The sequence below is a fragment of the Rhagoletis pomonella genome, unplaced genomic scaffold (genome assembly GCF_013731165.1).
Source record: "Rhagoletis pomonella isolate Grant_MI unplaced genomic scaffold, Rhpom_1.0 Rhpom_scaffold_00009, whole genome shotgun sequence".
Classification (NCBI taxonomy): domain Eukaryota; kingdom Metazoa; phylum Arthropoda; class Insecta; order Diptera; family Tephritidae; genus Rhagoletis; species Rhagoletis pomonella.
Genome location: NW_023458563.1, coordinates 42660 through 69497, shown reverse-complemented (window position 1 = coordinate 69497; position 26838 = coordinate 42660). Strand labels below are relative to the sequence as shown.

General features: G+C 35.3%; 1 protein-coding gene across 3 annotated transcripts in view; it reads right to left on the bottom strand.

The window, feature by feature from the left end:
* LOC118745524 overlaps positions 1-26838 on the bottom strand; it is a 418331-nt gene that overhangs the window by 366592 nt on the left and 24901 nt on the right. The gene's annotated exons all lie outside the window — the stretch shown is intronic.

Here is a 26838-nt window from a genome sequence, read left to right as displayed (position 1 = left end):
TCAGACAAACTAATTACAGATGAAGATTTCACGGAGAGGCGACTGAATAATCACTTCCAAAAAAAGTTTATGTCAGAGGCTTCTCCCTTGGAAACTCTTAATATAAAAATGGTAAGCCAAATTGCTCTTGATACTATGCACCTTATTGATTTAGGAGTGGTAAGGAAATTTCTAATACGCTTGCTGAACAACAAAATCAGTTTGGAGTACAAAACTCCTAAGGAAAATCTTAGTACCATTTCGACTAAATTAGTCTCCCTTAGAAAGTATATTCCACTAGAATTTTCCCGTCGACCGCGAGGTTTTGAAGACATTGTTCATTGGAAAGCAACGGAATATCGCCAATTTTTGCTTTATACAAGGTTACTGGCATTAAAAGGAAGCATTCATGATGAAATCTACTATGAATTCCTCTTACTCCACTGCTCATGCAGACTTCTATCGTGTCCAAGATCCTACGAAAAAATATATCGCTTTGTCAAAATATGCTAGACCTATTTGTGGAAAACTTTCCAATAGTTTTCAAAGAAAATAGTGTGAGCTATAATGTACACAGTCTTTTACATCTTACCGAGTGTGTAAAGCAATTTGGTGTTTTGCAAAATTTTTCGGCCTATGGCTTCGAAAATTATCTTCAGATTTTTAAAGGCTACGTAAAAAAACCACAATGCGTACTCAAGCAAATTTACAATAACGTTAAACACTAAAACCGTCGCATTTCACCACAACAGGAAGGATTTGTAGAAGAGAAAAATCGTGTTAAAAAGTTTGTGACCTCAGAATATATTTTTAGTACCTGATTCCCTGATAACTATTGCTTTATCTTACCGGATATTCCCCTCACAATCAAATGATTTGATAAAGAGAACAATCTTGTAACCGGAAATCGATTTCTAAATCAAACGCATTTTTTCAGTCAGCCTATAGATTCGTTAAAGCTTTTAGGAATATGTTTAGTCGATGAAAATATTAATGACTTAGAGGAGAGTTTTCCCACATCCAAAATTAAATGCAAATGTATAGGCTTACCATACCAGAACAAAATTTTGTTAGTTCCAATCATACATGGCTGCTTTTAAGCAAACATAACTAAATTAAACAATCGAAAACCAAATTGCATATGTGTATATATAAAACTTTAACTTACCTATTTTATCAACTTTTTCAAGGGAAATCCCAAAAATTCAAAATCGAGCATTGAAGCACCTTAACTCAAAGGACGAACAGGTTCTACTCGAAGGTAAATATTTACTACATTTAAGATTTCCAGGTTTTACGGTTTAACTTCATTTTATTACAGGTGAAAAACGATGTGAAAATTGTAAGAGGTTAGAGGACGAAATTGATCAAAAATTCCAAGAACTAGAAGGTAAATGCATATTCAACGCAAAATATGCTAATTGACATGTTATAGTTGTGCATTAAGCTGCCCCAAGATCGACGAATCTTCATCGATCAACATACAATTTTTCATACGTGCTTTTTTTATACACAACGGTCATTTACTTTAATAGTGTTAAAATTCAGAATAATAAAAAATCGAGTTAAGTAGGCAGAAACGATCGCTACCTCTTCTTCTGTGTTGTGTAAAAAATGTCATAGCTCTACCGATTACCAGTTACTCACTAGAAAAAAATATGTATTCATTTTTACTATGGAAGTATATGTAAACTGAAAGCTTTACAGCCGTTTTTCTCGAGTTTTTGGTTTTTGATTTATGACAGTATTGAAGTAAATGATCGATATATTTAACGAGCTTCTGACCCTATTATGATATTCCCGGTGAAATTTTTGATATTTCGAAGCAGCTTAATATTCACATTGCCCAAAATTCAAAGACATATTTATTGTATCTTTATTAAAACTATTTCCGATCATTTTTCCAGATAGAACGAATCATCAAAATACAATTATAATGGAAGCTTTGGCAGAACAAAATGTCCTAATTAATAGGCTTATTTTCAAAGATGCAGAAAACTTGAACGTGACATCCACTTTCCCAATAAAAAGCGATAATGAACTTAAAGAGCTAGACCAAAAAATTAATGATTCTAACATTAAAAACTATGTAAGTATTTGTAAAATTTTACAATAGTAATTTTTAAATTTATTTATATACTTTTGTTTTTATTTTTATTTTAATAGGTAAATATAGTTAAGAAAATTATTTGTAATAATCTGCAGAAAAACATTGACCTACTATTGGAGCCTGAATTTCTTTATGAATATAATATTGACGGCAGTCATGGAAAGAAACGATTGATAGAGTATAAAATGTTTGAAGTTATGAAAGGTTTGCTAGAGTAAATTGTGGAAAGTAAATTTACTAATTTTTATATTTTCTCAGATTGCGTTATTTCGGTATATGGCGCAGAAGGTGCTGAAGAAAAAATACGAAAAGCGATTCATTTATCAAAGAAGCGGCAGTTAAAAAAGTTGCTTACGAATAAAAGAAATGCCACCAGCGATGTTAATAAATAATCAGTATAAACTCCTTTAAAGTCAATTGACGAAATTCGATGAATTCTTAATTTTAAAATGAAGTTTTGTATTATTTTTCACATATTTTTCTTTACATTAATGATTCAATGATTTTCTAAACAGGATACAAGAAAACTGAGTAAGTGTATGGTGTCTTTTAGTATTAGCATTGCTTTTCAAACTAAATTTTATTTATTTTTGTTAATTTTGCATTAAACATGGGCTAAGTTTTAACAGACACCGTATAAATCCAATTTTCGAACTTTGTACGAAATGTATGAGAATTTTGTATGTTCACCTAAACTGCAAACTTTTTAATAAGAATTTAATAAAAATCGAGTATGTAGTTTTATACCCCATTCAAATTTAGTATAATATTGTGCAAACTTTAAATGTCTGTCAGCTCCAGCAGCTTTGTTGTTTTTCAGCCGCGTTATTGCTATTCGTACCTCGTCATAGTCAGGCGGTGGTATATCGAATCCGTCTTCAACGACTGCGGGCTCGGGTTCTTCTCCACAACGTTCCGTGCTGCTACCAATTAGTAGGATGGAAAAGTGTTCCCTTCATAATTTAATTACGTCCTGAACATCGGTTACTAGGTCGCCATTGTTGTTCTTACAGGAGTACGCCCTGGTCTTGAAGCCTTCCGTAAGTCGCCTAACTCTCTGGTAAAATTTTCGGGAATTCTTCCTGTCGGCCAGCATTTCAAGCTCTTCGCACTCACGTATTTCGGCCTCCCTCTTCTTATTGCGGGAAATACGTCTCGCATCCCCTTTCAGATCCCTATAGCGGTGCCACATCGCGCGTTGCTCATCGTGCCAGTTGTTCTTTCGCTGAAATCCGACTATTTCTTCGGCAGCGGTACTTAATGAGCGGGAAATGTGGTTCCACTGCTCGCATATGTCGGTTTGTTGAAGAGTGCTCTCTGAGAGCGGTTGTGAGAGTCGAGTAGCGAAAGCACTGGCTTTCTGTTGTGATTGCAGCTTTTCGACGTTAAGCTTTCCTTGCATATTTGAGCGCACATTTTTTGCTGCACCGAGGCGGGTGCGTATATTGGCTGCAACAAGATAGTGGTCCGAGTCGATGTTTGGGCCTCGGAGTGTGCGTACGTCTAAAACACTGGAAGCGTGCCTTCCGTCTATCACCACATGATCAATTTGGTTTCTCGTTTTTCGATCCGGAGACAGCCACGTAGCTTTATGGATTTTTTATGCTTGAACCTAGTAATGCAAACTACCATGTTTCGGACCCCGGCGAAGTCGATCAGCCTCAATCCGTTGTCGGACGTTTAGTCGTGGAGGATGAATTTTCCGACGGTGGTTCCAAAGATCCCTTCCTTGCCCACCCTGGCATTGAAGTCGCCAAGCACAATTTTGATATCATGGCTTGTGCAGCGCTCATAGAAGAGATCCTTGGATGCCTCAGCGTTCTCTTCCGTCGGGCATGGGCGCGGATGAGCGAGATGTTGAAGAATCTCGCTTTGATGCGCATTGTGGCTAGACGCTCGCCCACCGGGGTGAACGACAGTACTCGGCGACGGAGTCTCTCTTCCACCACAAATCCAACTCCGAATTTGCGCTCCTTTACATGGCAGCTGTAGTAAACGTCGCAAGGCCCCAGATACTGCTTGTCTTGCCCCGTCCAACACATTTCTTTGATGGCGGTGATGTCAGCTTTTGTCCTTACGAGGACATCAATCAGCCGGGCAGAGGCACCTTCCCCATTAAGTGTCCGGACATTCCAAGTGCATGCCGTCTAATCGTAGTCCACGGTAAACAGCAAACGTCATCATAAGAGGGGGTCTCTTCCGAGGCTTTACCTTGCTTCTTCACTGGAAGTGGTATTTACAGACACCCGCTTGCAGCCGCACCTACTGGTGAACAGACACTGCAGACTTCAGAGAGCCCTTAAACCGAATAAGTCGCAGTGGCCCCACCGAAGCTCCCTCTCTTTCTGCCGTGACCAAAGACTCCACCTGGATTGGTTACCGCATCTCGCACATGGCTTGCTCACGTTTCCAAGAGTGCGCGAACGAGGACGCAAGATTCGCTATCGAGTATAGTCGTGCGACTGTAACTGCATACCCAGCGCAACGACTATACCCCATTGCACTCCATATCTCATGTTTTATGCAAAGTAAAAATTTAAAAGTGAAATAATTGTTTTACTCAGCAACATTCCAGCCCCGGCAATCGGTCTGCCGAAGAGTCTTCGTAGATTTCCAGAGCATGTCTTCACAATTGCTGACCGAACTTGTCCATCCGGCGCCGGAAACACTTCCACTATAATACCTCGCCTCCATTCGCCACTCGTTTCGTTCTCGTCAGAGACCAGTACAACATCGTCAACTCAAATAGGTTTTTCCCGTTGGCACCATTTACTTCGTCGCGTAAGTGTAGGAAGATATTCCAACACCCATTTTTTCCAGAAATTCTGCTTAATTTGCCTGCTTCTTTAGTCAAATATTTTCTCTCTATAGCGGCAAATAAGTCAAAAAGTCAATGGACGGGAGTTAATTAAGTTTTCAGCTTCAATTAAAATGCTCTGCAATGTCTCCACATGCGGTACCTTTTCTTTCAATGTGAACGAAAGTACTTTCTTTATAATGCGCACCATTCGCTCCCATGCACTATCTGCGGATGGATTCCCTGGTGAGTTGAATATCCACTCAACACCTCGCTTGACACTTTCATGGACCAACCTTCTCTCTACCAATACCAAATATCTTTTACTTACACCCACAAAGTTTGTGCCTATATTGTTGCGCATTCTCAAAGGAACACCTCATCGATTCATGACATTTCTCAAACACTATATGAGTGCGTAAGCTTACAGATCCTTCGCTATCTCCAAATGGATCGCTCTTACGGTTAGGCATGTAAAAAGGCAGCCCCATCTTTTTTGTTGACGACGACCAACTGCTACCAAATATGGTCTGAAAAAATCCACTCCATAAGAGGCGGTTTAGGTTCTGCTGCTCTATTTTTACATACTTGACAATTTTGTTTAGCTTAATTTACTAACTGACGTATATTTGTTATCCAAAATTTTCTTTGAATGGCAAACACGATTGCCTCATAAATCTGATATTTATACATCCTGTGATAATTCTGTACAACAAGTCTGGATAATTGATGCTTAGGGGGAATAATAGTAGGTCTTTCGTATATAATGTCACGCAATCAGCGTTATCGATACTACCTCAAAGTCTCAGCACTCCCTCATCGTCAATAGTTGGCGTAAGTTTAAATAGTGAAATTTGTTTTGGTACAGACTCATTATTTAAGGTACGCATTTCGTCGAAAAACGTGCATTATTAAATGTAAGGTCGAAAATTTAGTTGCCTGGTTCTTATGGTTTTGAATTTCAATATGGCATGTCTTTAAGCAAACGTCAAGCTGTGAAGTTCTACTTATATTGTGCTCTGATTTGTCTTTGTATTTTGCAAAGTTTATTGTGCTAATTCTAGTAAAAGTTGCTATAAAAAGTGCCTACGAGCATCTTAGTGTGATAATAATCGAAGCTAAGTGAAAGTTTTGTTGATTTTTGTGGTTTATATTAAATTTAATTAAATTTCACTAGCATACATCTAATCTTGCCGAGTCATTTGTTGTTATCATTGTTGTTGTAATTCCTTTGTAGTTAACTGAGATCATTTCTATTTTTGCACATTTCTTTTTGCTCTTTTTGTTAACTTCTTTTAGTATTTTTTGTCACAGCTGTTTGCGTTGCGTTTATTAAGTGTCACAATACAGTGATACTCAAACTGTTCGCTACATATATTTTTAAGCTAAATACATCAGCTCCTAAATTGTTGTGTGTGTTGTGTTAAACTCATTTTGCTTGTCTTTTATTAACATAAGTGTTATTAAATCTTTCAATATGAAGTGTGATCTTGAAAACTGCCAAATTAAAAGCGAATCTGAACGCTACTTATCGTGCTGGCTCTATGATGGTATTTGCCATCTAAAATGTGCTGGTTTGACAGGAAGAATTCTGGACGCTATTAATGATGGCAAAGGTCTTCGCTGGTCTTGCTTAAAGTGCAGGTCAACCGAAGTTGATCTCTTTAAGTTGTTTAGGCAAACCAGAAATAGGTTTTCTGAGGTAGGGAGAGAGTTGTCGGTACTGACCGAAAAATTTAAACATTATGAAAATGTATTTAAATCTTTGAAATGCTTAGATACCGTACAATCTATGAAGGACATTCGTGTGTCAAAACGTAAGCGTCTTCATAGTCCGCCTAATGAAAGGACCGTTCCACGTCAGAACAATCTTCCGAATGACTTAATTAATCTTTCTTCTCCATGTCTACAGACAACGGAGTTATCTTCCTCAAAAGAACATATATCAAAGTCTGCTTCTAATAATAACGACCCTGCAGTATCTTCCCCGTCCCCCGTTGAAGTTGTGGCACCGCCATCTAATCTTCCAACGCTTACTCTACCCTCAATTAGTAACTCAGTTACTCAACCCCGTCCGCCGGTAATCGAGTCTAATACTAGGAGACTGGTTGTGGTTCCCCCAAAGAAGTCTATATTTGTATCTATATTTTCGAGGGATACTTCCGAGGACGATATAAAGTTTTACATCTCGTCCAAAGTTAAAACTGTCAACTTAAGTTTCAGAAAATTTAATTTTAAATATGAAAGAAATATTTCTTCATTTAAAATAGACGTAAATTTAGAAAATTTTGACTTGCTGCTTAGTAATTCTTTTTGGCCCTCCGGAGCTTTCGTTCGTGAATTTGAGTATAGGCCCAACAAAAATAATAATTTAGCAAATATTCCCCATCAGAATACAGAATCAAAAAACTGACTACTAAATCTGCTTTAAGTATTTATTATCAAACCGTAAGAGGCATAAATACTAAATTAACGAATTTATATCTTAATGGCCTTGAATGCAATTATAATATAATTTCTTTGACTGAAACTTGGCTCAAACCTTTTAATTTAGAGATTCTTTCAAATAATTATCATATCTACAGAAAAGATCGGGAGGACAGAGTCGGCGGTCCACACATTGAATCTGCAGAATTCAAATGCATTCGTGTTCAGGTTGGAAGGGGGTTTACTTACTTAGCTCTATGCTATATTCCTCCCCGATCTGACTTATCAGTGTATTCACAACATGTATCAATGATTAAACCCTCTGATTCATTGATTGTGTTGGGTGACTTTAATTTCTTTAATTAATTTTAATGGAACATCATTGACAATGATATTGTACCTTTCTCGTCTAGCGCGTGCAACAACGTATTTTTAGAGGAGATGGCTGAACTCTGCCTGAATCAAGTTAATGTACTTCGCAATAAGTTTGGCAAAGTATTAGATCTTGTTTATGTTGATGATGCATCTAAGTCGGCTGTAAATAAATGTGACCCACTAGTTTTGCCCGAAGATGTCTACCACCCTGCTATTGAGATATCTTACGAAATTATAAACGATGGTCAAAATTGCGATGTCCAAATATACGAACCAAATATTCGCTTTGATTTTTCGAAAGCCAACTTTAAAAAACTGAATAAAGAATTGTTTAAATTGTCGTGGCCTATATACAAAGAAAAAGTTGAGCAAAGCGTTGCACATTTTAATTTTACTGTACATAGATTATTTGAAAAGTATGTGCCTAAACGCATGTGTGCTCCTGAAGAACAAATACAGTTATGGTTCTCTAAAGAACTGAGAAACTTGAAAAACAGAAAGTCACGTTATTTTAGATTACTCAAAAAAACCGGCTTATACTCATACTATGTAAAATACTCACTTTTGCGTCACAAGTTCTTTGAATTAAACAAAAAGTGATATAAAGATTACTTGTGTAAAATCAAACGACGAATAATATATAACCCCAAATCATTTTATGATTTCGTAAACTCCAAGCGAAATGTACGTGGGTTTCCTTCCGCCATGAAGTATCAAAATACCGTCTCTGGTGATAATCAAACAATTTCTAACATGTTCGCTCAGTTTTTTAAATCCAATTATTCCACTAACTCCCAAGCATACTTTGACTAACCTTTTAAACTAAGTCCAATTAACTCAATACATAACCCTATAATATCTCCCGATGATGTTTTAGTTTACCTGAAGTCCTTAAAGCAGTCTTTTAGTTATGGTCCTGACCAGATCCCCACTTGTTTTCTTAGAAATTGTGCTGATTATCTCTATGAGCCGTTAACAGCCTTATTTAATTTGTCTCTTAAAGAGGGCGTTTTTCGAACTGTATGGAAGGAATCGTTCATAACCCCCTTACATAAAAGCGGTAGCAGGTCTTCAGTGGAGAACTACCGGGGCATAGCTAAGCTTTCTGCAATTCCTTAATTATTTGAAGCAATTATAACAAATCGGTTGACGCATTCTATCACTTCAAGCATTTCATACAGTCAACATGGATTTTGCAAGAGCAAATCAACTACAACAAATTTACTTGAATTAACATCCTATATCTCAAAAGCATTTAGTGAGAGCAAAACTGTTGATGTTATATATACTGATTTCAGTAAAGCATTTGACAAAGTGTGCCACTCGTTGCTCATCTATAAACTTGATCTTCTTGGTCTTCCACCTAATTTTCTACGTTGGATCTCTTCATACCTCTATGATAGATCACAAAGGGTATTGTTTAAAAATACTATCTCTGACGTCATTGATGTTACTTCAGGAGTCCCTCAGGGTAGCCACCTAGGCCCGATTCTGTTCCTGCTTTTTATAAACGATATTTCTACAGATATAAAATTCTCCAAAATTTTAATGTATGCAGATGATGTAAAACTTTATAAATCGTACGTTTCAATTAAAGAAAGGTCTTTGCTACAATCAGACTTAAACAGCATGGCTCACTGGTGTAAAGTAAATCTTATGCCTCTAAATCTTAAGAAATGTAAAGTAATGTGCTTCTCGCGAAGAGCTGTTCTGCCAGTTTCTTATATAATAGGTAACCATAACCTGGAACAGGTATACAATTTTGTGGACCTTGGTATCACAATGGATCCTAAGCTTAATTTTAATCTTCACATTAATGTGACAGTCAACAAGGCTAAAGGTGTACTTGCATTTGTGAAACGATGGTCAAAAGAATATAGTGACCCTTATATCACTAAAACCCTGTTTACAACATTAGTTAGGCCGATTCTGGAATACGGCTCGGTGGTTTGGAATCCAAGGTATCAAATTTACTCAGACAAGATAGAATCAATTCAAAAACAATTCCTACTTTTTACTGTAAGAAATTTCCGATGGGATTCTCAATATAGTCTTCCACCTTATACGAGTCGCTTAAAACTTATTAACCTTTCTACACTTGCCAGTCGCAGGAAAATGCTTGGTATAATTTTTATGGTTAAATTACTGACAGGCTCAATTTCAAGTCCGTCTCTTCTGGCTGGTGTAAGCTTTAATGTTCCCTCACGCGTATCAAGACACTTTTGTCCCATATTTCTGAAAGCTTGTAAAACCAATTTTGAATTGCACGACCCACTCCGTTGCTTCTGCCAGGATTTTAACTCTGACTCTAGCACGTTTGATATATCAGATCCGCTTTTCAGCATTAAAAAAGCGATACTCTCCTCTCTCAATAAGTGAATTATGGACATAAATACATAAAATCAGCTGATGAATTTAGTTCTGTAGCTGAACAGTTTTAGATCTCGACACCTAACAAACTCCTGCCTATCGTGACTCGGCACAAAAATTTAAAATATTGGTTCCGTACGTCATGCGGACTGCGCCCCTCGTGCGGATGGGCGGGAATGGAGGGTAAAAACCGTTGGGATTATTATTAAAAACCCAGCTAATTACCCTAAGCAGCTTGTAGAAGTCCGAGAATCTTTCAAATTGTATTACAGATGAGTCAAGATTCATCACAAATACATACTTCGTGCGTCTTTCAATCATATATTCTTTGTTTATAACAACGGCTATCTGATCTGGTCCAACTAATAACAGTTTTCGAATCAGATCAAAACTTTACTTCTTGAGGCTGTACGTCATGATCGCTTAAAATCGCATCATTAGTCGAACACCCAATACAGCAGCTTACAATTCCAGTCGTGGCACCGACATCGCCTTTTTTTCATTTACATATACCTTGGACGTTATAGTTGCATTCTGTTGCGGCATGTCTGTGCCCTTTTTCAGTATATCGATTTATCTATACTATATATAAAATTAAAACCCAAAAAAACGTGAGAGCAAAACAGCCGATGTACTGGGTCGATTTCTATGATTCAAGTTTTAAAAAGACATGTTTTTACCATAGTAGGAGACAGTGGTATTATTAAATTGAAATTTTAATAATAAGCATGTTAATCAACAATATCACGCATTGCTAGACCGTTTGCCTTTCAAGCGTTTGTATTTACAGAGCTTCAACAAACCACATACATATTTCTCTCTATTCTCTTCTCTCTTTTTACTAAGCTAGCACAGCGCAAAAATAAAAACAGAACCTTTGCCAGCCTCAGGCATGTGCAAAACCAAATTTATGTACAAGCAGCGCTGCGCCCAAAGCGAAATGTATGTATCAGGATTGTTGCGAATATTCGAATTCGCATTCGCAACCGTGGAGCTTCTGCATTAATTTTAACATTCGCGCCGACAAGTGCACCGATAAAACGTATATCTGGCAAACAAAATGACAATTTGTAGCCAATATTATTTGCCTTTGGTCATGGGAGTATTTGTGTAACAAAGCTGGTAAAATGTCATGTTTATCAACTTTGATAAAAATGCCGTTAAACATATTATTTCTTAAGCTATATAACCGAGCTATAAATGGACAGTCATACAAGTTCCCACTTCTACTTGACCTTTGACGTACATCAAAGGGAACATGGAACTGTGCTTTAAATACCTGCATTGGTTTCTTTCTTTATTATGATTTTTTTGGACCAACCTTAAACAAAGCTCCTAGACACAAAAGAAGAAAGTGTGCACTGTAATTCTTAACCAAATTTTCGTGATTTGCTTTTGATGTTACATATCGAGAACTTATATTTAATACCCTCTATCTGAGTTTTTCATAAACATGAGATTCTGATATAAAAGTCCAACTAAGACTTAACTGTCAACGTTATGTCGTCATTAATGCTGACCTTGTATAACGCTCGACAGAAGAATTTACTATTAAATTGCAAAGTCAGAATTAACATTAGTGATGAGAGATAAGTCACAGATGGGTTCTAACATCACAAAGTAGTTTTTGTGAAAATTGTAGATAGAGAGTATAGACTATAAGCCCTGGATATATTCATTTCAATCATTTCAAATGCAATAATTTCAAAAACAGTAATTTTGTTTACTTCTCGGGCAATATTATTTACATAGGGATATACATTGGCTCCTTGGCTAAAAACTTCTGTGGTAAAATTATCCCCCTACGTCTCCCTTCTTTGCTATTAAAAGTCAAAGAGTAAGCTCCTTCAAAAGGGATTTCCAGCAGAAATGATCAGCGTCTAGCTATAAAGAGAATCGATGTCCGAATAATTAAAAAGCTATAGGTCTGACCTTTAATTAGATAAGAATTACGTAACTATCTGAGATTCAAACGCTTATAAAAAAACGGGGTTCTTTTAAAAAAAAATAATAATATTCTGATCCAATTCGGTTAACAGCCACGAGTTTGAAAGCAGAATTTTATTCAACATTTTCATTCCTCGAAAATAATAATTTATTTTCCATATCCACCTTTTGAGCTCGCTATAAGCACAAATTTTTCAAACCAGTCGCAGAAGAAAGTATTAAAAATGAATTACAAAAACTAAATTCGAAAAACGCTGGTGAAGTTACAAACTCCTCAAATTCTGAAACAGCCAAAGGAATGAGAATGAAGAATTCTTTTTAAAAAGCTTTAGAAAAACCTGACAATTCTGGTTTGTCTTGTAAGCGCTGTTTAAACAACGATCTCGCCATTATGCTAGATTCTAATTGTTTCTTAAAAATACTTGACATCCGCATCCGCGGATGTCTAAAATTCCACATTCGCAACATCCCTAGTATGTATGTTCAAGCAGCGCTGCATTCAAAACAAACAAACACTGTACATCGTGTTTTTCGTTTGGCAACTGTTTTTGTTTTTATTTTTATTTCAAAATGCTGCTTGCTGCGATATCGGCACATGCTCATTGTAAGCTTCTTGGTGTGGCATACATACATACATTGATCTTAAGCTTTTCCTTTATTTCATGAACCTGATGCCAGATAACACTTTGTGGCTTTGCGTGAGATTTATAACTTTGCCAGCAAAGCGCCAGACGCAAAAGGTATGTCACAATGAACGCCAAGAAAACAACTTTGTACTGCTTTTTTACTCGTCAAAATTGTTGTGGATTTTATATATTTACCTTCAAAAATATAAGCAATGTAATTAAATTTTATGGTTCTGCATGAAAACTCAAAATTTGACGAAACAAAATAAATATTAAACCAGCTGATTGTCATCTTTTCGCGCTGCAGCTACAACGATCTATGTGGCATGCTTTGTACATTGTCATAGAATTCATCTTATCTGTCAAAGCGAGTCTGTCACACAAAGCGAAGCAAGCATTTTATCTGGCATCAGCTTAAAGATGAAGTGCGGGAAAAAAAGTTCCCGCATGCAAATTCTGCACAAAACAAAACTCAACAATGTTAGTTCAACAGATCAACATTCAATCAATCCAATTAGATTTTAATACATGCATACAAATGTACATAAGTATGTTCAAATTAGAATTAATATGGTGAAGTAATTTAGCACTGTTTTTATGGGAATCATGCCTCGGTCTAGCCGAATTCCAATTTTCCAACGCTGTAGTGGCATGCATAAACAACAGTCAATCAATGATGTACATGTCTATTTGTTGGGCTTCATGGGAATTCGGCGATGCCGTGCAATAAAGCCATAGGAAAAAATGCCATATGGCTTTATTTCACTTTATATTGAGAAATAAAGCCATATTTTTGCTTCTGGTCTTATTTCTCAATTTGAAAGTGAAATAAAGCCATTATGGCGTTATTGCACCTTTGAGAATTTTTCGTGTAATGTTTACCTAGTGCACAGCTTGTGTGCATATGTACATAAAGTAACTCGGTAATTCTCTAGTTGAAGGTACAACTTGCAAACCAAAAAAAAAATGTCCAAAACTGTCAGGAGGGGTACCAGTCGACGCATCCCTGTATTAACAATTCGGAGGTGGGGGGTTTATATTGTTAACCGTGTAAAAGTTATTAAAAAAAATACCTTTTTGAAATGTAGCTCTTTTTAGGAGTAATTGCACGCTCAAAAATGCACTTAACTAATTTGAAAAACTTTTTTTTTAAAAGTACATACATTTTACAACAAAAGATTATTTCTTCTGTTATTAAAAAACAAGTAAACAATGTTCCCGAACTGAAACGAGAAAATGCAAAATGGCGTTAAGTGCTGCCACTTTATTTATAATTCGTAATAATTCAGTTTTCCTTATATGCCGCCTGCAATGTTGAGTACGGTTTTGTCATTAGCAATTTTATTCACACTCTAATTTTATGTAAGTATATCCTACAGATTTAAAAGAAAATTTCATAGATATATACATATGTGTATATATATATTAATTTGTATCGATATATGTACTTACGTATGTATATGAAATTTTCTTTTAAATCGCTAAGATGCATATTAACTTGAGGTATGTATAAAATTGTTATGATATAAATGAAAATTACTCAACCTCATGTACATATACCGTCGTTTAAAGTACAAAACCGCGTATCGTCGGTCTGCAAAACCGCGTAACTGACATTTTTTGCCAAAAATTGGATTTCCTCACCGAAGCTTTTGGCTTGTGCCTTATCCATTCGTGCTGAAATATACTAGCCAGAAATGCAATTGCTTTATGAAAGAGAGAATAATTTGGAAATATGAGTATTTTTGCTCTCTACAAAATAATTTATGTAACCTCACATACGCGGTTTTGCGTAATCTTGATACGAGCGGTTTTGCATTATGTTTATACGAGGTTTAGTACTTTAAACGACGATATGTAGATATATAAGCATACCTTACTTATTTAAAAGAAAACCTCATATATGTACATATGTATATCATCAAAGCAAGAAGAATGAACAAAGCAAAAATTTTATACGAGGCCCGCGCGGCGCGATGGCGGCACGTCCGGACGCGTGGCGCGGAGCGCGAGCACGGCGCGGGATGGCGAGCCAACGCGGACCGCCGCTAAAGAGACAACATTTACTTTTTGTAATGAAATAAGATCATATGGCTTCATTTCTTATTTTTTCATATGGCTGTATTTTACTTTCCCATGTGAGGTAAAATAAAGCCATATGGCGTTATTTCCTATGGCTTTATTGCACGGCATCAAATTCGGCACATTGTTTCTGGGAAGTTGATAAATTAGCAATTGCGTTGCAGGCAGAGTTTTTTGGCTTATATAAAGTGGAATTTCGTTACTAAATATAAAAAAAAATCTGTAAAATAACAGAATAGTGCGAAGTGTTTAAAAATGCCTAAAGCAAAAAGAAATTTGTCCGGACAAACGAGAGCCGCAAGGGCAATGGCCCTTAATCGGGGAATAGTAGCGGCGGCGCGAATAGAAACGATGCCTGCAATCGGAATTAGTAGAGTTGTCAAACTATCGGTGGCACTATCGATTGTTTTAATTTTTTAGACTATCAATACTCATTGATAGTTTTTTGTTATACTATCAAAAATATCGATAGTTTAGTAGGTCTATCGATCATCTCTCCCAATTTTTTTTAAATTATAATTACATATGTTAATCGTCCCGTTTTGTTTGCATAACTTGTGTTTGTTTTTGAACTTTCTAAAAAGATAAGTATTTTGGCTAAGCAGTTACTTAATTTTGAATGATTATAACTTTTATAAGATAATATTTATTTCACTATGATTCTGTAAAAACAAAGCAACCTAACTGATTTAGCGCTATCGATAGTGCTATCGATAGTTTTGTTTTTTTCGAGACTATCGTGAATATTGATAGTTTTTCTGAAAACTATCAAAACTATCGATGGTGTGACTATCGATAGTTTGACACCTCTAGAAATTAGATCTGCATTTATTTATCGACCTCAAATCAATTATATAGGTGATTTTTACAATAAAAGTCTATCTACACATATCAATGCCATACCTATCAGTGTCAGTGAAAAATAAAATATCGTTGCCCCAGTCCCAACTAGAGTTGTTCAGACCGACAGTGCCGTTTTTGCCGTCAGTGCTACTTCAGTGTTCGTGCCGAAATTTGTTTATACACTCTAAAAACTGCATGTAAAACTGCTACTGAAAAGTGTTTATTTTCAAACAAAATCAGTGTAAGTATACGCATAAGATGTTCAAGACTGGATTTTTGAACATAAATACACATGAAATGCTTAAAATTGCAAACGTTTCTAATGCAAAAATACAATCCCTACTAAAAAATAAAAATTAAGTAAATTTTGTGTGTAATTTTGCTCTACGCGACAAATTTGATATGTAAAAGTAAACAGGCTGTGTTTAATTTTATTAACACGGTGTCTAAATTTGCACACATTAGGAGAGGAAACTGGCAACCTCTCTTAATATGCGTTAATTTAAACAAAACACTTTTAGAGCAAATTGTGTAATTATGAACACTAAGAAAATTCTATAGAAATTTTTTTAGTTAAGTTTACCTATACTTTAAAATAGTTAAATTGACGGCCCTAAAAGCCAAATAAACAGTGCTGTACTGAAAATCCGTAGTTAACTGCCGATTCTGAGTTAACTACGCACTGTGAATTTGCCCTTAAGTGTTTAGAATTCAATACACAAATTTCAAATTGGTTCTACACCACACATATGGTAAGTAAAAGTTAAAAAGCAGTATTTAAATTGATTAACACGGTGTGCAAATTTGCAAGAGAGGAAACTGGTTAACTTTTTTAATATACTTAAATTTAAACAAAAATTTTTTAGAGTGAAGTTAACTCGGCAAAGATTATTATTATTGGGCCGTATGAATAAAAAAATAAGCAATTGCTTTTTCTTAAAATTTCTTACACTTTACTCGATTTATTCAAACAAAATTGAAGTAAAAGGTATGCAATTAAAAAAAAAAGCAATTGCTTTGTTTTTATTCATTCAGCCCATTATATAATTTGGCAATAATTGCCAATTTATCATTAGTAAAATAAGTGATCATGGCTTCAATGAACTTCATTTTACTGAAAGTACCGGACGACATACTACGGATGTGTGTGTGTTGGTATCACTGATCGATGCTGATTGGCAATGATACTGAACTGAAACGGCACTGATTCGTGAAGATAGATATCTTAACTTTTATTATTATTACCAATCCATTAAAACACATTATATGTACATACATGTGTACTAGGGTTACAATGGCCGGCCAGATGAATTATGGATACTAATAAAAGCAAAATTCTTCCCCTGAAGAGGTTTTCCCATTTGAGTTTCAATACGGTTTGAGTTTCAATACGGTTACGGTTCATCACGAGGCGTCGCGAAGCACGCCGGGTATTCGCTAGTATAATATAACCTGGTCGGTAAAATATAAACGAAATTCGCGAGGTAGAACAAAACCAAATATAACATGAGACTTGAGACCAGCGTTGCCGTGTTGATACAATTGTATCATTTTTAAACCTTTTTTTCTAAATTTTGTGATTTGATACTTTGATACTTTTTTGTTCACAAATGCCCTACTTTAATACTTTCGGCTGGCAGAAGTGAATTTTTGAAAACTATGAATAGTTTAAAGCATATATGTAATACTTCTATATTGGCAGTAAGCTAACTTCTCAATGTGTAAGCATTCCGAAATCAAAGCGATACAGTCTAGTACCGTTTTTGTCAATGAATTGTGTACTTGAGTGCCGTTTTTGTATATGTGTTGTGTATATGTTTATTTATAAACGTATGTGTTTCTTTTCTTTCGTACGTGTTTATTGATATATCTGTACTGTAGTGTTTTCGGACGGTACTAGCACACACAAATGCACGAAAGTTTTGGGAATTAACTCGGATCCGGGGAATTTTCGATAAATACACTGGTTAAAACGGCCAGATGTTGTTTTTGTACAATAAAGCAAACAAGGAAGGCGAGTTCTGCGTCCGCGGTAGCCGAGTGATGAGAGTTTCGGGCTACAAGCCTGTAGCTACCAGGTTCGATCCTCGGTTGGAGCGATTGCGAAGAAATTTTTTGTTTTTATTATTTATTTTATATAGTTTTTATTAGTATTTTATTTATATATTTAATTTTACTTTATTTTATTTTCATATGCTTTATTTTATATCACATTTTTTGTTTTACTATTAGTTAATTTAAATTTTTGGAGTTGAATTTTATTAAAAAGTCAACTAACTGAAAGCAACGTAAAAAAATATAGAACTTATAAAAAAAAGAATGAAAACGAAATAAAGGAAAATTCTACTGGCCGTGGGACTCGAACCCACGACCTTGCGGCTCGTTTATCCACATTACTGCCGTCTGTAAGGGTAAAATTATGATGCGCATATGTGTGCCAGATTATATGCATAAGCTTTGCCGTCTGTCACAGCTTTCAGGGGTCCTATAAGTTTGTTTATCGTTAAGCAAATAAGCATAAGGATTCTCTGTTTTTCTTAAAGCGAGTAATATTAAATTTTTTATAACTATGGATTTAGTTATACAATTTTATTTATTACACTGGTTTACAGCAAACATGTTCTATGGATGGCTTTATCCAGTGCCTAAATAGAATTGCTCGCTGATTCCGAGAATCTAGTTAATTTTTTGTTATATGGATAAGTTTTCGAGATATTTTCAATTTATCGTTATTCAGCTTAAAACAAAAATTGGTTCCACTTAATCACGAACCACTTTAACAATCTTAATATGAAATACGACAAATGAAAGCTACACTGAGAAAAAGGATTAGTTTCGACAACTAAAGATATTTAGTTCCCGAATTTTGACAATATTTGGGAACTGTGACCAAGGATTGGGAACTATTACCATGGGTTGGTAATTATAACTAAATATATTAAAGCTTCTAATATTCATCTAGGTTGTACCAAATCGTTAATTTAGTTGAAGGGTTTGGTAAATACTAATAAATATTTTTTTGAAGCATATTTCTACAAATTCCATTCAACTTAAAGTATGGTTCATAAAAGGATGCCATTAAGCTCTGCTAATACAGATAAGCTTTCTTTCAACACATGGATTAGTCATAGTTACCAAATCTTAGTTGATCGATTTGGTTTGAGAGCGGAATATATTCATGCTTATGAGCACCCCCTAAATAATGATCAGCGCTCTCTGAGCTCATGTGTGTTTCACATACGAAGAGCGCCAGCTAAGCAATGCACACAGTCCCACTTATTGAATCGTTTGAATGCGCTAGTATGCCGACCATTGCATAAAAACGATTCAATGAATGAGACTGTGTGCGTGGAAATCATTGCTCCGCTACCGCTGTTCGTATACGGGTGAAACACGCGTGTGGTTACAGAGCGCTCAGTAAGCTATGGCATGTCGATCACTGCGCTGGGTAGAGAAAGAAAAGTGTGTGCTATGACATGCCCAGGCTTGTTTGTCTCAGTTTCAGTTTTGCCATCGCCGCGAGTTGTTTCGGTGCGGGTATGGTTATTTAAAAATATAAAGTTTGATGCCAACCGGCGTTTCTCAGTGGATATATAATTCATGTGAATTATAATTAGAAAGTATCTATTTAGCCAAGGAAAAAGCAAAGCAGTATACTTAAACCAGCACTTCCAGCAGATATTGACCTGGGTTTTCGCACGACTATTCCTGTTTAATCGTTTCTTTGTAGGAAATTCTTACCACCATATACATATGTATTATTTACACTAGTAACTATTTATGTAAATATGTTTGTATTTTTTATGCTTAATATATGCAAATAAAAGAAGTAAACACAACAACCATCGAGTAAATTTTTATTTGTGTCAAACTGAAACTTTTTTCCAATAATAAACGGTTAGCTGATTCACGTCTACGGCAAGTTCATAAAATTAATTGAAAACTTGTATCAACCAAAGCATGGTTTATATTTGCTCAACAATGATTTTATTCAACTAACAATATTGTCCACTCAAGGTAGTCGTTTTGTAATTATTAACAAATATACATTTGTCCCAACTAGAAGGTTCAAGTAAATTGCAGACTTTCGTGAACTAGATATTTATTTCGCCATATCCAACTATGCCACTTGGTCACTATAACCAAATCTTGGTTATTATAACTAAACCTTTTTCTGAGTGTAATAAAATTATCCATAACCCATCACCGAGCAATTCTATACAGAAATCGGATAGTGGCATCTGGAGGACATAAACCAAACTAAAATTTGTGATCCAGTGTTATTTGTTTTTCAAATAAAAGTTAAAAAAATAGCAGCTGTGTTTGCTTTTCATACTTTTTCTGCTTGGCCACTGATACTTTTTTCTCAAGCTCGCGGCAACGCGGCTTAAAACACCCGGCAAGCCATTCCTGCAGAATTTTTTAAAGCTCAGTTAATCTAGACTTATTTTCCGTAAATTAACTTTACTTTATATTTTTGCCGGTTAGTTAAAACTTAACTTACCGTAAAGCTTTGGTTTCTTTGAAAGCGGTAACGTAAAATAATGGTCGTAACTTTACGTTGTCGAAAACGTTGCCATGTAAATATTACCAGTTGTTAACTAAGATGACGGCAATACACACCGTAATGTAATTTGACTGCACGGAAATATTTCTGACGGCGACAGTGACGGTGTAGAACTATTTATCAACGTTTTTTGACAACGTCATATTTGTAGCGGTATATTAGAAAATTTGTTTACAATTCTTTTGACCAAAATAAAAGCATTTAATATATATTTCTATCAATTTTAAATAATAAAGTGAAAAGGGCATGAATTCCTAATAAACTTTGTGAAAAGCAGTGAATGCCTACACAACATAAAAGCACAAAGCTACGTTATTTGGCTTTACATAAAACGCGTACCGCTATTAGCGTTGAGAATAGTGTTTGGTATGATAGAGTCGTAATATTATGGCCCGCTTTTCGAGGCAACCGAAGCTTAAGCAACTTAAGAACCTGTAGATTTTAGATTCTTAAGTTACGGCCTGATACCACGTTCGGACCGAAAACGAAAACACTTTGAAAACGAAACGAGTTTTGGGATTGCGGACTGAAAAGCTGTTCGTACCGGCTCTTAGTGTTTTCCTTGACATTTCTTACATCCTTTGTTTACAGTTTTGCTACAAAAAACCAAACCTAAATCTTGTTCTTTCATTTTCTTTTCATTAAGAATCATTTTGTTTTATTATTTTTTTAATTAGACCAGCTAATTAACAATAAATCCGAATTGGCATATTAAAGATGATAAAATATGGCTTCCATTTCGATAAATAATCGAAAAAAAAAAACTAGTGCAGACACCGATTGCAATGAGTGGAACGTGAGTTTTCAAGTAGTTTTCAGCGAAAACTGATTTTCGTTTGACAGATTTTACATGAACGAAAACATAAGTAAATTGAAAGCGGTGAGAGAATCAGGCTTGCCAGATTTTCGTTTTTGTATTTCTCAAAAACAAATGAACGCAAACATATTTTTTTGCAAGCATTTTTTTGGTGTGGTATTTTAAGCGGCAAACTGTCAAACAGCTGAAATAGAATACACAAAACCAAAATATTTCAGCTTCTGGCTTAAGTTAACGTGCTGAGTAATCATTGATGATTTCTTACGGTAAGTTAAATTAAGTTAGGTCTAGGCTAACTGAGCTTTTAGAGTGCAGCTGCCTCTTTCTGTATCAGAGACCGGCTTTGAGTACTAATTAAATTAGTGAACTTATTCATGATCCATAACAATTAGTGCAATTGAGTACTTGCACTAATTCCAAAACCGACTAAGAGTAATTTCCACCAAAACAAGAACACACTCAAAATATACTTACTCTTATTTGTGCCGGCAATTTTTGTCTCTATCGAGTGTAGTCTACCACAGGGCTGGCTACAGTGATCGGACTTAAAAAGAATTCTGTATGGTAGTATCTGGAAATAATTTGGTAGATTTCAAAAAAATTTGATAGATCTCAGTTTTGGATAGTTTATTATTTATTTATATCTTTTATGTACTACGAAACAGAAACTATTAAAATAGTCCGAAAGCTAGCGACAGTAAAAATGTGCCGATTTTATCGTCAAAGACAACATATCGGGGACTTCAATTTACTGCTGTAGATTAACAAACAACAACACTTACATCGCACCGTGAGACCTTTTGGTGTCAGGAGGGTTGACATTGTGTAATAAAAACATTAAAAATAACCTTTATTTTTTTGTATGCGTTCCTTCAGGTGACATGTAATAAGATCAACGGAAATAAGGTCAATTGACTTTATTTCCCGCCCTGGTGCGAAATAAAGTCAATTGACATTATTACCTTTTTAAAAACGAAATAAAATCTATTGACATTATTTCTCTTTCAATCATTAAATTTGCTTAGCTTCGCGGCGGCCCGCGTCAGCGCGCCACACCGCGCGCGCCGCGCGACTGGCGGGCACACCACGTCACGCTACGTTGCGCCCCCCCTCCCCCCGGCCCACTCTTCCCGTCTCCCGCCATGCTGTAACGCAGGTAGATTTCTTTTTTGTATACGTTGAAATAAAATTTTTATATATTTTAAACATCGAGGGCTTATATTCAATAATACCCTCTATCTGCACACTTTCGCAAAGGTGAGATTCTGATATAAAATCCACTTAAGTTTAAAAATTAATGCTACCTTATATAACGACAGGTACTAGGTCCCAGATGGTTTCTAAAATCACAAATTAGTTTTTGTGCAAATTGCAGATAGAGGGTATTAATGAATTCAAGCCCTCGACATTTCACATTTTTATATTTTTAAGTTATTAGAAGCAGGGATGCCAACTTGGTTCAAACCGTGCCTTTTGTCCCTATTTTGCTTCAAATGCACTTAATTTTTCAATTTGGCACAAAGTGCCAAAATGGCACTTTTGTAAAAAAAATTACATTTCAATACATTTTTGTGAAATCCTTAGCGTGCACTTCTTTTTCTCAACTAAAATTTTCTAATTTATAAAGGTTATTCAACTGGTTTATCTTATTTTATCATTGCACTTTTGTTTGGAAAATTTAGCTTTATTTTATTGCTAAATGTGAATGATTAAAAGGAATGACACCTTTTTTGGCACTTTTATTTTCCTATTTGGCACATTTTGGCACTTTTTTATCCTCAATATGGCACCTCATAACTAAGAATAGTTGCCAGCGCTGATTGGAAGATTTCTGCTGTGTTTTGGGGCAACGACTTGTCTGCAGTAAAAAAGCATATCATTTGTGTTTCAAAAGTGTGTGAAAACCAATCAATTAACTTATATGATCTCGGTTCCGATATTAAATAATCAATAATTGTTTATACCCGCATTTTGGCATATTGGCTCGTTGCATGTGCCATCTAGTAAATAGTGTCGTCATTCTCCTTAGCTGCTCTTAAATGATGTCATCACAAAATGATGGCGGAGACATGAATACAGTGTAAGAAAATCCTTTTTCTATAATTGTTTCCTTATAGAAAGGTTTGTTTCTTTTCCACCTTAGACATTCCGAATTCGTTCAAAATATGCTAATTTAAAACACAGAATTCTTTCAGTGTTCCTCCGGGGTTTTTGGACATGGACTGTTTCTTCAATTTAATAGTGTTCGCTTTATTTTTGTGGACACGAAACATGTTTTGCAAGTTATGGATTATTTCTACACTCTTTCTTCAAATATTTCTCGTATTCCAGCTGTGCGCAGGCGTTTAGTTTTTCGCATTGTGTTTTTACATATTCGTAATTTAAATTTTTTAATAAAATCAAATGGTGGTAGTTCATGATTGTGTGTGGATCAAAATCACAACACTGAGGATTTGGCAATAACCTTTTTCATCTATTAAAAAACAATACTTACGGGGCAATGTTTATTGTAAGAACAACATTTTTTTCTATGAATCGACATACTTTAAGCATTGTTCACGCTATTTCCACTTGAATGAGGAAATAGCGTCAATGACTTTCAATGATTTCAAAATTTCTAACTTCTTGATCAGCGTATTTAGCCAAAAGTGCAATTTTTAGGTATCTTGGACTTATCGTTGATTTTTGGCAATTTGTTTTTGTTGAGGGTGCTCCGTATATATTTCGTATAAAAAAATATCAAATATAAATTTCCAAAAATCAACGGTAAGTCCTAGCGTCTAAAGCCCAAGCTCTTTAATTTGACACCTCATTTTCGAAAATCGAGCGAATGGACAAAAAATGCCTTTGGGTATTATATATATTGTTTTTTTTTTGTAATGTTTCTTACTTTTTCGCTCTGTAACTTTTTAAATAACAAATGAAAAAGTGGTGCACGAGGATCATAGCTCAATAGTATATTGTACAATGGAGCACACACGTATTTGGCTAAATTTTCCAATTGCAGACCTTTTAAAGAAGTTGTTTTTTAACTATCTTCTAATGATAGTACATGAGCCTGTTACGTTTAGATCCCTGCGTTATTCCAGAAGAACCATTTTTTTAATCGAAATTTAAAAAAAATGGTAAAATGTAATGGAATGAATAAAAAATATATTCAAAAATATGCTATTTTTATTTAATAAACAACACGGGCTTTTAGCTTTCGAAAGAAGAAATAAAAACCAGCTAATTTTTTGGACTTTTTGAAGTAATACGTTTGTTGCTAATGCATAAAATCATTTTTTGTCAGATTAAAAAGCTTGACCTGTAGACAATAGAGGTTTATTTTTTTCAGTGAATGAATTATTAAGAGATGGGTATCAATAGAAATGTGAATGAAAAGGTTTTTTTTAACTACATGTAGAGGGTTGCCACCTATTTAAAAAATCAAATTCCATTTGAATTAAAGGAATTTGGTTATTGAAATAGACAGATATCACCAAACGAGAGTCAAACGAAAGAGGTTTAAGAATGTTTTAGCTTGCAAATATTACCTGTTTGTAAAGTCCAATTTAGTTAAACTAAAATAATAACTGTGTCAAACTAAATGTTTACGACATCGTATTTGTTATTTTATTACAAATACATACATTGTCAATCAGTGATTTGTTCTGATTACATTCCTTTTAAATTACTGGACTCTTAAATTAACTCATGAATGTTTTTACTCTTCACTTATTTCTTGCTAAATATGGCAAATTTTTTCTTTTGTCGGAAACTCATATTGATATACATATTTCCGTTTCCTTATTCCCTTAATTAAAGTGAATTAGATTTTTTAAACATGTGACAACCCTTCTACGTGTCGTTAAGGAGTAAAGCATTTTCAAAACCATTTCATTGATACCCATATTTTAATATCTAATTCATTTTACTTATTAAGGGCCGTTTGCACCATGTCTAGTTAACGCTAACTGGAGGTACATCCTCTAGTTAAGCACGTTAACTGCTTTATCGATCACATTTTATATGATGGGTGTCGATAACGTCGATAAAGATGTTTAACTGGGAGTTAGAATTAACTAGACATGGTGCAAACGGCCCTAAATAATTTTAATAAAATTTGTAACAGGTGGCAACCCTTTACAAAAAAATAAAACTTTATTGCACATCTGCACGCCAATCCCTGTCATTTGACACCTCACTTTTGAAAATAGAACGAACGAGTATATGTAAGTATCTAAATGCTACAAGAACCCAAATTGTGAACTTCAGACCGCATTTACAGTGCATGTATGAAAGTTCTCCAAAAACAAATACCATTTTTGAATTCAACGTCCCCAACTTTACTAAGAAGCGAATTTTCATTTAAATCCGTCCATAATTCTAATTTTGCCCGCTGTGCAACGGCGACTTTGCCGATCACTTACAATAGGCTTGATAAATTTAAAGTGCGATGTTTGTTATAGGTCGATTTTCGCCAAAATTTTGACATTTTTGCGCGCTTGCAAGCTATACATTGTCCCGCTAAATAAGTGTAATTAATAAATTTTTGACTTCGTCCAATGTTAATCGATAACCACACAAAAGGCCAACGACGATAAAATAAGGTTATTTTTGAATTTTTTATTACAAAATGTTAATGCTCTATGAAGGCGGTGTCCCGCTAATTGGGCATAAGTGGTTGATTTTCGTGATTATGTTGAAAATATTTTCATACTTTTATCGACTTTTGTCCTTAAAAACTGTCGCTAGCTCCCGGACTAAGCGGGGCCCAAAAACCTTTTTCTTTGCGGTCACCCCCAACGCTCTCCTGTATAATAATAAAGTGGATACAGTGATTCTAAAAAAAAAAAAAACCTTTTAACCCCACTTAATTTCTCCCGAACGATTTAAGATATTAAGGAACCTTAAATACTAAAAGGAAAAACTCTTTCTGTGTATCCTGCGACATTCCCGAAATTGTGGTTAACAAATTAAACTTTTTAATCTGCGATATACCCCATTTGAAAGAAGAAAAATTTATAAAAATATATATATATATATAGATCTCGAAAGCCTCCCTTTGCTCTCAGATATTACTTAGTCTGCATTAAAAATCAAGGGCAAAAATATAGATAATTTTTGGAATCGCGTTCAGAATGCGTATGATATAGTAGTAGAGACCGAGGAACAGGACCTTCCCGAAAATTTCAAAGCGTCCGCTTATAGTAACTACAGGTCATAGCGTATGAATATATGAAATTCCAGATCGGTGATCAACTCCTGCAAGCAATACCACGCCTACTGCCAGTACTTCTCAAACTCAAGAAAATTCTAGCTTCGGCTTAAAGGTCCCACCGTGCGATACTGCAACATTTTATGGGGGTTATGAGCAATGGCCGTCTTTTGATGTCATGTTCACGGCGGTATACATTAACCACCCAAAACTCACAAAGGCCCCGAAATTGTACCATCTCCTGTACAAAACTCAAGGTAAAGCCGGCCAAATAGTTAAACAATTCCCACTGAGCGTTGACTATTTTGATTTGGCGCGGGAAGTCTTACGGTCTCGCTATGAGAATAAAAGAGTATTAGTTGACAACCAAATACGCATTCTCATGAATTTTAAGGCTATTCAAGTGGAGAACAGTGAAGATATTCAAAAACTCCAATCATCAGTGAATAACTGTCCCCAAACCTCCAAACAAGTCTCCACCGACAGCTGGGACCCCATAATAATTTACCTCGTTACCTTAAAACTTCCTGAGAACACAGTGGCTCTGTGGGAGCAATCTCTCAGTTTCAGGAAAGACCTTCCGAACTGGGCCCAAATGAACCACTTTGTAATTACTCGATATGAGGTGGTTGAAAGCGTTGATCAATGGCGTCCTGCAAAATCAACACCCAATACCCAAAATTCCAGTTTGTTCCGAG